The 17,719-nt window shown below is 42.0% G+C and overlaps 2 pseudogenes; one reads left to right on the forward strand and one right to left on the reverse strand.

Annotated features, from left to right (window-relative positions):
• LOC128573436 (ran-binding protein 6-like) overlaps window positions 1–9,138 on the forward strand; it is a 57,330-nt pseudogene extending 48,192 nt beyond the window's left edge.
• A 4,674-nt stretch (window positions 9,139–13,812) lies between these two features.
• Window positions 13,813–16,290, reverse strand: LOC128573747 (RING finger protein 10-like; annotated as a pseudogene).
• Window positions 16,291–17,719: the final 1,429 nt, after the last annotated feature.

A 17,719-nucleotide genomic window follows, 5' to 3' on the forward strand; every position in this document is an offset into this window, starting at 1 on the left:
AACAGCCCAGAGTGTGTAAGTTGCTGCTCACATCCTTCCTCTCCAAACTCATTCTGGACAAACTACCCGTGCCTCCCAAGATCTCACAGGGTAGGGGCAGAGACCCATATCCTCTAAGAGGGACCTGTCCACAGATAGAACTGGGGAACCCATCCCACGACCTTCTTTGGACAACACAGACCCTCCTTATTTATTCCACTGAAGGTCCATCCCACTAACTCTCAGGACTGTCCATTCTCAACACTCTTGGCAGCACTTAAACCAGCAATGAACCCATCCTCATCAATCCCACGGATATCCCACCATGAAATCTCATTTTCCTTCCTTTCAAATACCTCTAGCTTTAGACATCACTATAATTTGTTTTGGGGTGGCCTTTCATTCCATTCCCTGTAGTGTCTCTTGCTGTATTTAGTGTCAGGATTCTCCAAATCTAGTGGAGGTTGTGTGGGTGTGTTCTTTCTGTAGCTATTCTCTGGAAGATTGTACAACATTGCATTGGGAAATGGTACGTTTTCCTAAATAGAAACAATTATGACAACCAACTTGATAAAGGTGTCAACTGTATAAATTTAGAAATAAAATAGAACTGTAAAATACATTCATAAATCAGTAGACTCTACTCTAAAGTAGAGTAAGCGAATTGAAAATAAATAGGGAGAAGATCCTGAGCAGAAGCTAATGGACACATCTGAAGAAATAACAATCAGATCGGTATGTGCATGCCAGCCCAGCAGGAATTCAAATTTCCCATGCTGAAGGAGTCTATGAATAAATGAAGGGAAGATATGTGAGACTACTCTGAAGTATGAAATTCCCAACTTAGGGTCACATTTGAAATGTTAGGCAAGATATACATCAGCACATCATTGTGGTGACAAATAATCACAGAACTTTGTGAGTGAACACAGGCCACCCAATGGGATCCAACTGTCTCTATGTAGACAAGTGAATTTTTACATTTACAAGAGTGTTATTTGAAAGAAAAACATTTTTATTTGTCAAAAAGTCAATCTTATACTCAGACATAATTATTCTGTTTATGAATCCACATTAAGTGAGAACAATAACCAGCCTCCCAAACATATTTGGGAGTGAATGTTTCAAGGTGAAAAGGGACAAACCTAACATGTTGAGAAAAAAAAGAAGTTTTGTCATGGTTTAAAATACCATCCTCACCCAGCTATGGAGCTATTGAGTTACCAGGCATTTCCTGATCTAATAATTAAAAATTGTTCCTGTAAATTAATAAATAATGCTTGAAATTCATTGTGCTTTCTAAGGCACTCAAATGTGAAATGATAAATCCTTGTTTATCACTTGTATATTTCCTTTGCTCTGCATTCAAGTATGTACATGTACTTAGTTAACAAGGTCTATGAGTAACCAGGTCACAGAGCTGTTTCTCTGTCATTGTATAAGGAAAGGCTTACTAATGACTCAGCAATGTTTTTTAAATGATTGTTATATATTCAGCATTTGGTTGGTGGATGGCAGGTAATTAATAATTTTATTAATGGAGTGTTTCTGATGACTTCACACTCTAGGATTAAATATGTGTTCTGGTTCATATGTGAACAGTCTCACCCATTCTTATGATTTGGTCATGAATATTGTTATCAAGCCCACAAGAAGGATTCATGTTGCTCACTGCACAGAAAGCCAATAACTGAGCAAACTAGGATTGTCGGGAAGGAAAGGATTTAATGGAAGAGAAGAATCCACTGGGAGGTGGAGGCACAGATTGCCTTAAATTTGCCTCCCCGACCAACAGGGTCAGGGGTTGTCATGGAGGGAAAATGAATGACATGCGAGAGGAATGAACAGCATTACATGTTTGGGTGGAATGTGCGGCACGCAAGCGCAGTGGTAAATCATGTCAATACATATAATCCATGAGGGGAATATGATGGATATTCCCTCCCCAGGGCGGGGAGCATAGGATTATAATGAGCTAGCTGTTAATACTGGTCATTTTTTCAGTCTCGGGCACAGGCTTACACGATCCTTGGGCACGATCTTTGGAAATGAGGTGGTGTAAGGCTCTGTAGTTATCTCATGCCTGCAAGGAGTTTGCATCATTCCTCCAGGAAACAAACTCCAAAGGGAACACATCAGCGCAACAGAAAGTTACAAAGTTCTTGGCAAATCTTACTGGCCTGGGAATCTGAACCATAAAAGAACTACAAAAAAATTGTTTAAAAAGTTTTATTGTTTATTGATCCAGTTACAATATTGGACATAGGAAGGGAACAGAAAAGCTCCCAATCCAAGGAAAAAGTGAAATTATTACAATAAAAGTGAAATGATTACCTTATTTAAAACACAGTGGATGCCTGGCAAGACATGAGACATTCCAGGACAAATCCCCATCTCTGCTGGTTCTTCCCAGAACTGTGGAGCTAATAAATAGACAATTTAGGACGGACAGCAGCTTCATTAATATAGAGGGGGCTGTATTACTCTAGGGATGATGTAGTTGAGGGGTGTGGGAACGATGATGTTCTAAACAGAGGATTTTTTTTTTCCTTTGAGACAAAGTCTGACTTTTTTGCCCTTGGTAGAGTGCTGTACTGTCAGAGCTCACAGCAACCTTCCAACTCTTGGCCTGAAGACTATCTGTCACCTTAGGCTCCCAAGCAGCTGGGATTACAGGTGCCTGCCACAATGCCCAGCTATTTTTAGAGATGGAGTCTCCCTCTAGCTCAGGCTGGTCTCACACTCCTGAGCTCAGGCATTCCTCCCCGCCTCAGCCTCCCACAGTGCTAGGATTACAGGTGTAAGCCACTGTGCCTGGCCTCATAAATGGAGGAGTCCTTTTAATGGTTCTCAAATGGATAGAAAAATGTGTATATATGTCTGAATGTCTTACGTATACATATATTTGTGTGTATACATGCATACACGTGTACACAGATTGTGCCTGTGTATATGTATGTATGTATTCTTATGTATTTGTACATATTATGTATATGTTTAAGAAAGAGAGATACATCTTTGAATGTCAAAATGGGGTAGAATATGAAAAAGAATTGGAGAATATATTAAAAAATGTGAAACCATCTGGTTAAAGGAATAACATTTGAAAAGCAAGAGCAGTTCAGACTCCCATTTGCAGACAACTGTTAGGCTGAACAGGGGACTTTCCTTCCTGATGTCTATTGAGTGCCCACATTAAAGGGACAATGAATAAGTGAATGTAGGCAAAACCTTTAGGAAGCTTTGCAGCAGTGTCAGTGCTATATGATTGCTCATTTAATACATCTGGAAGATATGCAGATTCCAACTGTTGCTACTTCCAGAGGCAGGACCAGGTAGGCTGCAGAAGAGGGAAGGATGGAACCCAGGTTTTAATGTACACCCTTTTGTATCTTTTGTCATTGTTACAAGTGTGTTATCCTTGTGCTCTCCCTATGAAACTTTCTTTTTAAAAAGCCTCCTCCCCCAAGATAGGTGTAAGTGACCCTTTTATTTTGCTCATGGTTCTCAGGTACAGGGACTCAGACAGGAGGCAGTAGAGATGGCCCTCTTCTGCCCACTGATGTGTCTGCGGTCTGCAGAGGAGACTCACTGCCTGGGGTTGAATCAACAGCCAGGGGTTGGGATTATCTGGAGGTGACCTCACTCACAGGTCTACACTGGAGTGTGGGTTTGGCTGGAGGACCTACAGGACCCTCATGCGGCCTGGGCTTCCTGACAGCGGAGAAGGCCAAGGTCCTTCAGAGCTCTGATTTGGTGCCCAAGGGCTGCACGGTGAGTGACCTTAGTGAGTCAGGAAGAGGTTCTTGGCCTTTGCAAACATGACCTTGAAGGATACACAGTGTCACCAGTTGCCTGGGTTTAAGTCGCAGCCTGGACATTTCCTATGGAGCAATGGAGGTTCCTGTGACTCACTTTCTTCTCTGTGAAATGAGGATATAATAGCAGCTACTTTGTGGGGCTTCTGTAAAGACTAAGGCTGTTAATGGTTTGAATCAGGTAACAAGGGCTGGCACAGAGTGGGCCCTCAGGGCAGGCTGGCTGTCATCATCAACAATATTGTACAGGTGAGGAGGGTAGGGTGAAAAGAGGTGACATCACAAATTAATTTCACTTGGCTACATCAGTGGGGAGCCAGGCCATTGAGGAGCCCTGGTGTGACTGAGTCTTAATGACAAACCTGTCACTCCTGGAAATTCCAGGACTATCTTTCCACCACACAGGGCTCTGCCTCTGAGGGCCAGAGTCCTTTCCCAAGGTCAAAGGAACTTCCTCTGATGGTGGGGATGTTTTCCATTTGTCCTGCCCAGTAGGGTACCTACAGGGAGATACTGAGCACTTGAAATATGGCACATTCCACAGAGAAACCACATTTTTAATTCAGGTCCACTGTCCTGCCTTGCTCTCTGCTTGGCTGCTTAGATTTTGTTGAGAACACAGCGCTCCCCTCCACCTCAGGGCCTTTGAATCAGTTTTTCCATCTGCCCATAACACACTTTCCAATTTCACTATCCCCACACAAGTCCCAAATCTTGGGTCCCAATTTTCTGTCCATGAAGAGGGCCTCCTCTATCCTGTTTTTTAAACTTCGGGTAACAGTGTTGGGCTGGGCCAGTGACACAGTGCCCATATCAGCTGCTCACACTCCCAGGAGGTTCCCCAGGGCGTCCCACGCATAATGCACAAAGGTGAGAATAATGGAATTGTGAGAAGAGCAATGTAATTGTTAGGCATTGCAGCACGGAGTGAGCCCTGTACTGTATTTTGGAGAAGGGTAAGGTTTGCGTGGACCAGATACTGTCGTCATATCCCCCATCTGGATCCCTCCTCCTACAGAAAGGAAGCCTTTGAGTTTTAGGGGTAGAATATTGAAGTCTGCCTCCTCGTGGAAAGATGCCCATGGCTGCCATCACTGTAATACACTTCCCAGGATCATCTTCAGAATATAAAAGTGCTTCCTCAGGGGACAAGAAAATCAACAGGCCCATGCAGGGCGTGAGAAAAATTCACCTCTGGCCAGACAACAGATAGCATCCTGCACATCGATCAGGAGAAGGTGCAGTGAAATTCAACTACAACTTCACTCAAGTATAATGATTCAGCATCCCAAATTTAAGACAAAATTTTACAATAGCCACACAATAGTGTTGAGATATTTCAAGTGTGCAGATTGAAAATTAATAAGTTAAGCACTAGTGCTGCAACTACAGATGTAAAGATATATTGACAGCTTAGACTAGAGTGTGGTTCAATTTTAATGGTAAAGAACATCTCAATTAAATGTTTAGACATTTAGCAGCTCGTTCAACATTAGCTAAAATGGATCTCCTCCTGAGGCAGTGTTGCCAGACTTAAAAAATTTATAGATATGATGCAGAACAGGTCTGAATTATCAGAAATACCAAAGAGCATGTACCAAAGTTCTCATGTGCCTTCTCCTCAGTTTCTTTTTTAAAATAGCATTTCATGTAAGGGTGCTTCATCTGTTACAATAACTGAGCCTGTATCAACATATAATTGTGAACCCAAGTGCAGAATTTTCATTATAGCTTACCCTGTGTTACACGGTCTATGAATTTGGATGATTTCATGTCATTCTTAAATATGACAAAATAGAGTCCCACCCTAAGCATCACCTGGGCTGCTCCTGTCAGTCCCTGATACCTGTGGCAATCAGTAATCTTTGCCCTTTCTCTGCAATGTTTCTCTTCCTGAATGTTAGATGAGTAAAGTCATACCAGGGAAAGCTACTTAAGATGACTTGTTTCACTGAGAAATATACAATTAAGGTTTTAAAAAACAACTTTTAGCAGCTAAATATTTCAATGGTTTTGATCACTCAATAATACACTGTTGGATCAGTGTATCAAAGACTATTGGGACATGAACCTTGTGAAGGACATCTTGCTTGCTTCCAGATTGAGCAATTATAAAGCTCCTAATCTTTTTGCACAGTTTTTTTTTTTTTTTGGTGTCTAATTTTTCAGGTTAGTTTGGTAAGTTCTTAGGAGTAAGATCTCTTGCTTGTATGGTAAGACTATGTGTTTGTAAGAATTTATGCAATTCAGCAGTGAAACCATCTGAAATTTGTGTGGGAGGTGTTAAAAGTTGTCAATTACTGATTTCATTTCTGAAATATAGATTCAGATTATCTGTTTCCGTAGGTGAGTTGTGGTAATCAAAATTGGAAAATGGCACCCAACCTGGGTCGCGGCAGCTTTGACAGAGCGCGATGGCCGCGGCCGGGTCGGCGACCGTGTGGGAAAAGCAAGACTTTTACCAGCTTCTGAAGAACCTGATCAATCCAAGCCGTATGGTGCGCAGGCAAGCGCAAAAAGTCTATGAAAATATCCAAGGATCCTCATCCAAGAGTAAGGGCTGCAGCCTGTACTACACTTGTACAGATGGCTACAAATTTTGCACCTAATTTCCAAAAGAAATTCCATGAAACAGTGATTGCAGCTTTGTTGTGTACCATGGAAAATCAAGGTCATCAACGTGTGCAATCGAACACAGCTTCTGCTCTTATTACTTTTATTAAAGAATGCCCCAAGTCATTGCTAGTTCTATATTTTTTTTTTTTTTTTTTTTTTATTAAACCATAGCTGTGTACATTAATATGATCATGGGGCACCATACACTTGGTTCATATATCGTTTGACACATTTTCATCACATTAAAAAGTTAACATAGCTTTTGTAGCATTTTCTTAGTTATTTTGCTAAGACCTTTACATTCCACATTTACTAGGATTCACACATACCCTTGTAAGATGCACCGCAGGTGTAATCCCATTAATCCCCCTTCTTCCCCCTCCCTCCCCCTCCCTTTCCCCTTTCTCCCTATTCTTAGGTTATAACTGAGATATACCTTTCATGTGAAGGTCCTACATTAGTTTCATAATAAGGGTGAGTACATTGGGTACTTTTTCTTCCATTCTTGAGACACTTTACTAATACTAGAAGAGAGTGTAGGGAAAACCCTTGAAGAAATTGGGTTGGGCGAGTTTTTTATGAGAAAGACCCACCGGGCAATTGAAGCTGCTTCAAAAATACACTATTGGGACTTGATCAAACTAAAAAGCTTCTGCACAGCCAAGAACACAGTAAGTAAAGCAAGCAAACAGCCTTCAGAATGGGAGAAGATATTTGCAGGTTATGTCTCCGACAAAGGTTTAATAACCAGAATCCACAGAGAACTCAAATGCATTAGCAAGAAAAGAACAAGGGATCACATTGCAGGCTGGGCAAGGGACTTGAAGAGAAACTTCTCTGAAGAAGACAGGCACATGGCCTTCAGACATATGAAAAAATGCTCATCATCTATATTTGGATAATAAGGTGAAAAATTTACATTCCATCTTGGTCATAAAACTTAATTCGGAATGGAACTAAGTTGGCTTTGGAACAACTTGTGACAACCATTGCATCATTTGCAGATACAATAGAAGAAAAATTTCTTCTGTATTACATTTATGCCCTCACTAAAGCACATTTTTGAGCTTGCTGTTCAGAATGAACTCAAGCTTCTGAGAGGAAAAACTATTGAGTGCATTAGCCATGTTGAACTTGCTGTTGGGAAGGAAAAATTCATGCAAGATTCATCAAATGTGATGCAGCTATTGTTGACACAATCAGACTTAAGCAATATGGAAGATGATGACCCTCAGACCTCTTACATGGTTTTGGCATGGGCTAGAAAGTGTAAAATTCTTGGGAAAAGATTTTCAACAATATCTTCTGTTGGTTATCGAACTCTTATTAAGACTGCTTCAGCTAAACCTGATATTGCTCTCTTAGATACACAAGATCTACAGAATATGAGTGATGATGATGGCTGGCAATTTGTAAATCTTGGAGACCAGCAAAGTTTTGGAATTAAAACTTCAGGACTTGAATAAAAAGCAACTGCTTGCCAGATATTGGTTTACTATGCTAAGGAATTAAGGGAAGGATTTATGGAATATACTGAACAAGTTGTGAAGCTGATGGTTCCTTTACTGAAATTTTATTTCCATGACAATGTTCGAGTGGCAGCAGCAGAGTCTATGCCTTTTCTCTTGGAATGTGGAAAAATTCATGGCCCAGAATATCTTGGACAAATGTGGCAATTTATATGTGATCCCTTAATCAAGGCTATTGGTACTGAACCAGATACAGATGTACTCTCAGAAATAATGAATTCTTTTGCAAAGTCCATTGAAGTAATGGGAGATGGTTGCCTTAATGATGAACACTTGGAAGAACTGGGAAGCATATTGAAAGCAAAACTTGAAGGGCACTTTAAAAACCAAGAATTGTGACAGGTTAAAAGACAAGAAGAAAATTATGATCAATAAGTTGAGATATCTCTGCAAGATGAAGATGAATGTGATGTATATATTCTTACCAAAGTATCAGATATTTTGCACTCATTATTTAGTTCTTGTAAGGAAAAGATTTTGCCATGGTTTGAACAGCTACTTCCATTAATTGTAAATCTAATTTGTTTAAGTAGGCCATGGCCAGACAGACAGTGGGGATTGTGCATATTTGATGACATCATAGAGCACTGCAGTCCAACCTCATTTAAATATTTAGGATATTTTCGATGGCCAATGTTGCTTAATATGCGAGGTAACAACCCTGAAGTTAGGCAAGCTGCTGCTTATGGCCTAGGAGTTATGGCCCAGTTTGGTGGAGATGATTATTGTTCATGTTCAAAAGCTATTCCATTGCTGGTAAAAGTTATTAAGTGTGCAAATTCCAAAACCAAAAAAAAGTCATTGCTACAGAGAACTGTATCTCAGCAATAGGGAAGATTTTGAAATTCAAGCCTAACTGTGTAAACGTAGATGAAGTTCTTCCACACTGGTTATCATGGCTTCCACTGCATGAAGATAAAGAGGAAGCTATTCAGACTTTGAGTTTTCTCTGTGACTTAACTGAAAGTAACCACCCTGTTGTAATTGGTCCAAATAATTCTAATCTTCCCAAAATAATCAGCATAATTGCAGAAGGAAAAATTAATGAGACTATTAACTATAAAGATCCTTGTGCCAAATGCTTAGCTAATGTTGTGCATCAGGTACAGATTTCTGAAGAATTATGGTTGGAATGCATATCCCAGCTTGATGATGAACAGCAGAAAGCCTTACAGGAATTGGTAAATTTTGCTTGAGCACAGTAGTATTGCTTGAATATCATTTACCATAAAAGTAACTACAAATAAGTGTTGCAAATGGATTTCATTATAAATGAGAGAACTGTTTTTGTTCTGCTAAACGGTTTATATTTCTTTCCTCTGTTACTCCAAGATTAGTCAGTGTTACAGCCTTCTGTTTACTTGCATGTTTTATCTTCTAAACACAGACCTTGGTGATAAAACAAAAAATTAGAAAATGGCAATAGTGACAACTCTTATAACAGTGCATGATGGCATCGCCTCTATTCCTGGGAGCAGAATCACTGCTCCTCCAACTCTGTGACCCTCCTGCTCAGGAGACCTTGGCTCTCACCGGGGCTTGGTGAGAGGGAGACTTACCTTTAATATAGGGATAAAAGACAAACTTGACGCTTGGAATATTTGAAATCAAAAGCTGACTCTCAGAGCTTCCCCATTTTCTCACATTGTTGGAGGAAATCGTGTAACTGCTCAGCTAGCTCTTCCATCTCATCTCCTCCCCTCTCCTTTTGCCTGGACTCCTTTTGCCTCAACCACATCTGGTTTATTCCTGCCTCAGAGACCTGCACATGCTGTTCCCTGCCCTGAAGTGCTTTTCCATGTACACCCTCACAGTGTCTCCCAAAGCCTTCATTGATTTGGGAAGTGGGGTAGAAGGTAGGTATCCTCCCAAGGAATAAGGTGGCTTGTGTAGTTTTGGTTGTTGGCAAACAAACAAAAATTATTTAATGACATGATCTGTAGCAGAAGGCCCCGGTATCTTGGCCACTGATTTCTATACTCTCAGCACAGGCACTAAGTCAGTTTGGGCAGGATTTGAAAACAAATACACTATAAATTTAAGTATTTTTTTCATATTTATGGTTCAAAAATAAAAAATCTCCAAAAATGTAAGAATGAAGTAAAAGTATTTGACATGATTTTTACCTCCATTTATTTTGGTCTCACTCCAACTTTCTTAATTAATTTTTTTAATTCTTCTTGAAGTTGGTTTGTATTTTCTATACTTGAGATAGATCACTGATATATTCCTGTTCCCTCCCTAATTCACAAAAGTATGGGTACTACACCATCTATGCTGATGGTGTATATCCTTAAGCCCTGCATTCAGAGACCTTTCTAGACACCTTCACCACTGTTTTACTATTTAGATTTGAAATACTGCTGACAGTTTTACCAACACCAATTAATGAATGTTACGCTCTCAAGTGAGTGTTGTGTGATGCATTTTTTTTAAATTTTACTTCTAATACTACATCTAGGAGGTTTCTTAAACATTTAATAAATAACTTTAATGACCATTCTAGACTATATGATATATTGCTGTTTCTAATGTTTATAGATAATAATGCTTTAAGTTTATAAATCTAAAAATGTGGCTGGAAAACCAAGAAGCATAAATACTATGGCAAATAAAATGATTGTAGAGAAAACACATGAGATAAAAATAAGAAACACAACATTTTAATAGTGAAACAAATAAAACTTTGGTAATAAATATTAAAGACTAGTCACAATGAATGTGGGTATCTGATCTTCCTGGGGAATCAGTGAGGGCTCCTGGGTAATCACAGCCTGAGAGTTGGACCCTGAAACAGAAAGAGATTCATGTTAGGAGTGAGGAAGGAGGATGGAGGGATCACCTCAAAGTCTACCTTGAAATCCCATGAACAGGAGAAAAGTGAGGAGGAGGAAGAGGAACATGTGCAACCAGGCCATGATGTGGTATGACAAGGACACTCCGGCCCACCCCTGGTGCTGGCCTCTGTGATGGCCCTTTATCCCACCTCAGCTCCTGGGTATAGAGTTTATTTCTGGGTGTTGCTTCAATCCAGTCTGAATCCTTTCCCACCCACAGTCATCCAGTCTGTGTCCCCAGTCCCAGGAGCAGCTCCAGTGTCAGGAGGCTCTGGTGGGTTGAGCTCCAAGTGTTTCCCTTCCTGGCAGGAAGCAGCTGCTGTGACCTGCACCTCAGGTCAGTGAGCAGGGACCCAGGACCCTCTGAATTTGAACTTGCTCCTGGCCTTGCTCTCCCTGAGCAGCTTACAGCACCCTGATGACACCAAGTAAGGAGACAATGAAAGCAAATAGATAACCATCAGAATGGGAAAAAATATTTGCATATTATCTATTGGACATAAGCTTGATAACTAGACTCTACAGAGAACTCCAATTAAGCAACAAAGAAAGAGACAACAATCCTTTATGCCAATGGGAAAGTGAGATGAATAGAGCCTTCTACAAAGAAGACAGATGAATGGCTAATATGTTCATCATCCCTAATTATCAGATCAAAACCACTCAGAGATATGACCTAACCCAATGAGAACGGCCCACATCACCAAGACTCAAATCTGCAGATGCTGTGTGGATGTGGAGAGAAAGGAATACTTTTACACTGCTGGTGAGACTGCAAGCTAATACAACACTTTTGAAGAATACTCAAAGAACTCAAACTAGACCTCCCATTTGATCCTGCAATCCTATTACTAAGTGTATACCCAAAAGGAAAAAAACAAACAAACATTTTTTTCATAAGGACATTGGCACTAGACTGTTTATTACAGCTTAATTTACAATTGCCAAAATGTGGAAACAAAATAAATCCCCAGCAATCCAGGAATTGATTAACAAGCTATAGTATATGTATACCATGGAATACTATTCAGCCTCTAAAAAACATGGTGACTTTACATCTATTGTATTAATTTGGATGAAGGTGAAATACATTCTTCTTAGTAAAACATCATAAGAATGGATATGCGTTGATAAGAATCCAATGCACTCAATTCTGATATGAGAACAGTAGATGCTAGTATATGATGTGTGAAGGGGAATGGGGGGGTGGAGGGAGGTAGGGAGGGGGATGCGGGGCCCAAGTGTTTGACACAATCCTTGGGAATGGTACACTATTATTAGGGGGATGCAAGCAGTTGAACCCTGGCTGTTTGTACTCTCACTGATTTCCCAACATTAAAACATAAAAATGGGCAAAAGATCTGAATAGACATTTCACAAAAGAAGAGGTACAAATGGCCAATAGGAATATGATCAAACACTCAAAATGATGAGTCATCAGGGAAATGCAGATCAAATCTACAACTACATATCTCACAAAAGTTAAAATGCCTTTGGTGAGATAGGGAGTTGAAGATTTGATTTGCATTATCAAAAAGATTGACAATAATGATTGCTCTTGAGGATGAAGAGAGAGAAGAACACTCATACACTATTCGTGAGGATGTAAATTAGGACAACAGCTATAGAGAACAAAATGGCCATTTTTCAAAATACTAAACATAGAACTGAAGTTTGACTCAGCAATTTTACTCATGGGCATATATACAAAGGAGAGGAATCAAGTATATCAAAAAGATTCCTGCACTCCTATGTTTACTGCATCACTACTAACTATAGCCAAGATTTGGAAGCATACTAAATACTGTTGGATGCATGAATGGATAAGGAAATAGTGGTTCATATCTACAATGGACTATCCTTCAGGAAATCCTGCCATTTATAGAAACATGCATGAAACAGGAGGCCAGTTCACTAAGGGAAATAAGCCAAGCACAGAAAGACAAACTTTACATGTTTTCACTCATATATGCAAACTAAATACAGGGTGTTCATAAATTCTGCATGCAATTTAAAATCGTTGTCTAAAGTAAAAAGATTTCATGAAGACAGAGAATAGAACTATAGTTACCAGAGCTGGGAAGGGTACCAGGGAGGTGGAGGGACAAAGTGCTAATGATTAATTGGTGCAAAAATACAGTTAGGTATTTAGGTAAAATGAACAGTATTTGATAGCACAACACAGTCACTACCTTCAACAATGAGGTAGGGCGTACTTAAAAATCGATAAAAAGTAAAATTGGAATGTTAATGACAGGAAGAAATAGTAAATGCCTGAGGTGATGAATACACCAGTTACCTGATTTGATGAATCCAGCTTGCATGCCTGTATCAAAGTATCACATATGTAGAAATTTTATATACCCATTATAATTAAAAACAAAAAGTAATTAGCAAAAAACTATAATACTGAGTGTAACCACAATGAGTCATCAGAGAAAGAAAATAAATTTTACAAGTTAAAAAAGAGATGACATATGGTACATATAAACAATGGAAGAGTATTCAGCTATCCAAAAAGAAGAAAAATGTGATTTTCCAGCAACATGGATGGAAGCGATGATACGATGTAAAGTGAAATAAGCTAGGAACTGACAGACACGGCATATTCTCATTCATATGTAGGAGCTAGAAAAAGCTGATCACATAGAAGTGAAAAGTAGAACAGAGGAAGCTAGAGGCTCCCAAAGGTAGGGAGAGGGAGGGGATAGGGTGAGATTTATTGTAGGATACAAAGTTACAACTAGATAAAAGGAATCAACAGTGTCCTATAGCACTATAGGATAAGTGGAGTTAAAAGCAATTGTTAATTTCAAACAGCTAGAAAGAGATTAGTCAATGTTCCAAACACAAAGAAATGACACAACTTTGAGATGATGGATATGCTAATTATGCCAATCAGATCCCTGTATGATAAATTTATCCAAACATCACTAGGCAATCCATGAATATTTTAAAACTATTGTGTGTAACAATATTAACTGATTAATAAAGAAAATAACCTCATGTTTTCTTTTTTCTTTTTTTTTTTGAGTGTCAATACTTTATTTTGGTGTAAAGATGGGAAGCTGGAAAATACACTGTATTTAAAATTTTCTTGGTTCCCCCTCACAATGTGGAAACCCCCTCCCCCCCAGGGCTAATCTGTTCAAACTCAAATACTTAAAAATTACAGCAGCCAAACAAAAGCACAGAAGAAAGAAATCCAGATGGAGAAGCTAGCCTGGGCCAGTAGAGTCACTTGGTGTAGACAACTGAAGTACTGAACAGGAGCTTCTGTTTCTGTTTCTGTTTTTTTTTTTTTTTTTTTTTTCTTTTCTTCCCTCCTTTCTCTTCAGAGAGGGGATCTGAAGAAGCTGGTGTGTCCAGTTTCATGAAGACAGCTTCAATAGCTTGGCTGAAGGAATTTTGGAAACTGTGCACAGGAACACGGTCTGAGTTATCACTCTCCCCATCAGTGTCCACCGGGGCAGGAGGAACTAGGCTGTTCTCATCTTTCTTTGGAGAAGTTTTGGGACACACTTCTGCTTTTGCTTTTCCAACCCTCAGCATCTGAGCAAAGGAAGGGAAGGGAGAATCTTCTTCCAGACTCACAACGCAGAATGAGGGACTGCCCTGAACAGCTGTGGGTGACAGAGAGGTCAGCAGAAAATCTGCATGGGAACCTGGACTTGCTAAGAGGAGAAAGAGAGAGGGCTCCATGGCCCTCAGTGCTGGTGGAACCCAAAGCAGAATCAGAGGAGCAAGTATAGGAATTGAAGGCAGGAAACTGCTGTAGGTTCTCTAGGGGAATGTGGACTTCCGGATACTTGCCCTGTTCATTCTCTTCCATCTCGATCCTGCGCTCTCCACGGCGTTCCTCTCGCGCCTTCTTTTGGTGCTGATGTTTCCTCTTCTCAATGTCATCTGAGAATATTTCTAGGGTTTCCTTTGAGACCACAGAAGGCTGGAGAGCCAGTTCACAGATACTGAACTCCAGGTGAGCGGCAAGTGAGAGAGATATCTATGACGCTGCCGAACATCCTCAGACATGGGGTACCCAGCAATCTCCACCACTGTAGCTGATATCCTCTCAGGGCTCCGCTCCGGGCTGCCATACTCCCACACGAGGCAGCGCACATTCCCAGGGTGCAGGAACATGCGTTGCCCATCTTCTGCTTGGTACAAGTAGTAACAAGGAGAATTTCTCAGGTGTTTGGTGAAGCCTGGCTTGGTGACAGGTTCCTGCTGGCTGGACACAATACAAATAGTCCCTTCCCCAAGTTGTCATCTGTTAATTCCGAGTAATCACAACCCTCTGACAACCCCTCGGGCTCTGGCTCAGACACTGCCTCTTCTTCCACTACCAGAGGGAGAGCAAGAGGAGAGAAGGGGAGTCCAGAGAACAAACTGCTGTGGTTTATTCATCAAAAGCAGACGGATACTCTAGCACACCCTTCCTGGGTTGAAAAACAGACTCCTTCACCAAGGGAGCCATGAGCACCAGTTGTTCTAGGGCAGCCATGACACCAGTGACCTCCCCACTGCTTTCAGCCAATCCTGATAGAGCCTCCTCCCGAGTCTTGAGCTCTTGGATAGCTGCCTCAATAAAACAGGACTCGGGAGTATGCTTCTCCTCTGCCAGCTGTTGTGCTAGTGCTACTTTCTCTTCCGGAACTACCCGGTGCAGCACCTGCTCCTTGGAGGCCAGCAATAACTTGGAGTACTGGCTGTGCTGTCATCTCCTAGACGAATGGGATGGTCTACGTCCATCCATTTAGATTTGGGCAAAGCCAGCAACACCCCTTTCTCCCTCTTCATCAGCTGCATTGTAATGGTATTACCAACAACATACTGACGTGACTCTGGCAACAGCACTCTTGAGATCCTTCTTATGCACAGAACTATAACAGGTGGGACATTTACTCCAGATCTTCTCACTCAGTGAAAGCTAGTGCAGGATGCGGGCCCAGCAGAAGATGTGTCCGCAATGGGTTATCTTGGCTGCAGTAGGTGGATAGAGGCATATTGGGCAAGATGGCACTTCCTGGCTACATATGCGCACTTGCTGCACAAAGTCCCAGTTGACTAAAGTATCAGGATCAGCAAAATGAGCTGTGTAGTCTTGGTCTTCAGATACCACAAACTGGCAGTTGGCCTGTAAAAAGAGTTCCTTATTAAAAGGCTTATGTCCCCACTTGTTCCTTTTGCCCCAGCTGCCATGTCCACTGCCTTCAAAGTGATCTGTCTGGCCACGGGGTTCAAAAGTAAAATTCAACAAGTGGTTCAGGTTGATCTTCTTCGGTCCAGAGAACTGGGCAGGGCTAAACTCTTGCCCGTTGAGCCTCTGCTACTGCTCTTAGGTTTAGACTCTCCGGCTGGCCCCGCCGAGGCGGAGCGGGGCGGCTGTTGCCCTTTGCTGCTGCAGGAAGAGGCGGAGGAGCTGCTGGTGCCGCTGTTCCTGTCCATGTCGGAGACGGAGGCGGTGGCGGCAGCGTTGGGGGAGCTCTGCCGCATCAACGGGGGCCTCTGCGGCGACTGTGGTCGGAGCGGAGCGGGCGCGGCGGGGACCCAGGCTCATGGCGTTAGGGGCCGCGGCAGCGGTTCTCGGCCCTCATGGCGACATTTTTCCTTGTTTCCTTCCTTGGCTTCTCAAATTGGGAAGAGAAGCGACAGGCGGGGCTGCTGAGCCCGGTGGCAGGGGTGACACGAGAAGGAGGAGGAGGCCGGAGCTCGGGAGTCCGGCAGGCCTGGCGGGGCGGAGGCTGCGGGGAAAGGGGAGGCGAGGGACACGCTCCACCGCCGCCGGGGCGAGGGAGAGGGCTGGTTGTCTTGGTGTCGGGGACAGGTGTCTCCCACACAGCGACCGACACTCGCCTCTGAGCCGAAGCCGAGCTGCTCCGGGAATCAACCTCAAGTTTTCTATTTAGGCAAAGATAAAGTTAAACTGAACGTCACTGCACGTCCTATGCTTCACTGCCCCATCTCTAGATCTCTGTGACTCATTCTCCGGGAACCAACAATAGAAGCCTCTAATTCACTTGTACAGCTGCACTTTCTTTTTTTTTTTTATTAAATCATAACTGTATACATCGATATGATCATGGGGCATCATACACTCGCTTCATAAACCATTTGACACATTTTTATCACAGTGGTTAACATAGCCTTTCTGGCGTTATCTCAGTTACTGTGCCAAAACATTTACATTCTACATTTACCAAGTTTCGCAAATACCCCTGTAAGATGCACCACAGGTGTTGAGATCAGTTCCTTCAGGGAGTCAGAAAGGGAAAGAGGGAGTGGGGAAGAGCCACCAGGAGGAGCTGGTGTGTGGGAAATAGAATACAAAAGAGATGCAAACAGGAACCAGATTACTTTTCAGCTTGCTCTCCTCCTCTTCATCTGAGGACCCTGCCTCGGCATGGACCAGGGCAATAACTATGATCTGGTGGCCTTGGGAAAAGAAAAAGTAGAGTTAGCTTTCAGGTTAAGAAGTGGACTCTGCTACTGCTGGTATTTTATAGCCAGTGACAGAAGTCAAGTCTTCCTCATCTCTGCAGACTTGTCTCAGAGACTCATAACTTCACCTCTGCAGTGAGAAATGGCCTGTGGATCTCCAGGGCCCCTTAAGCAGTTAAAATTCTATAAGTATAACCAGGAGGGGACACCTGTGCCATCCTGTCCCTCCAGAGCAGCCACTGTCCCCACGGTCCCCTGTGCCTGGCATTTCCCCTTTCCTGTTTCCCTCCATCCCTGGCTCCAGGCTCAGCTGGTGCTGGGGAGGGTGGTGCTTCTTGGGAGGCGTTTTCCAGTTATTTTCAACATCAAACATTCAAACCATAATCTCTCGTGCCCACTTCCCAAGTGCTGCGAACCAATGAAAGCTGAAGGCTGCCATGTTTGGAAGAAGCAGACAAGAAGAAGCAAGTCTGATAGGAAAGATCACCATTGACCAATA

Source organism: Nycticebus coucang, chromosome 21 (assembly GCF_027406575.1).
Source record: "Nycticebus coucang isolate mNycCou1 chromosome 21, mNycCou1.pri, whole genome shotgun sequence".
NCBI classification, from domain to species: domain Eukaryota; kingdom Metazoa; phylum Chordata; class Mammalia; order Primates; family Lorisidae; genus Nycticebus; species Nycticebus coucang.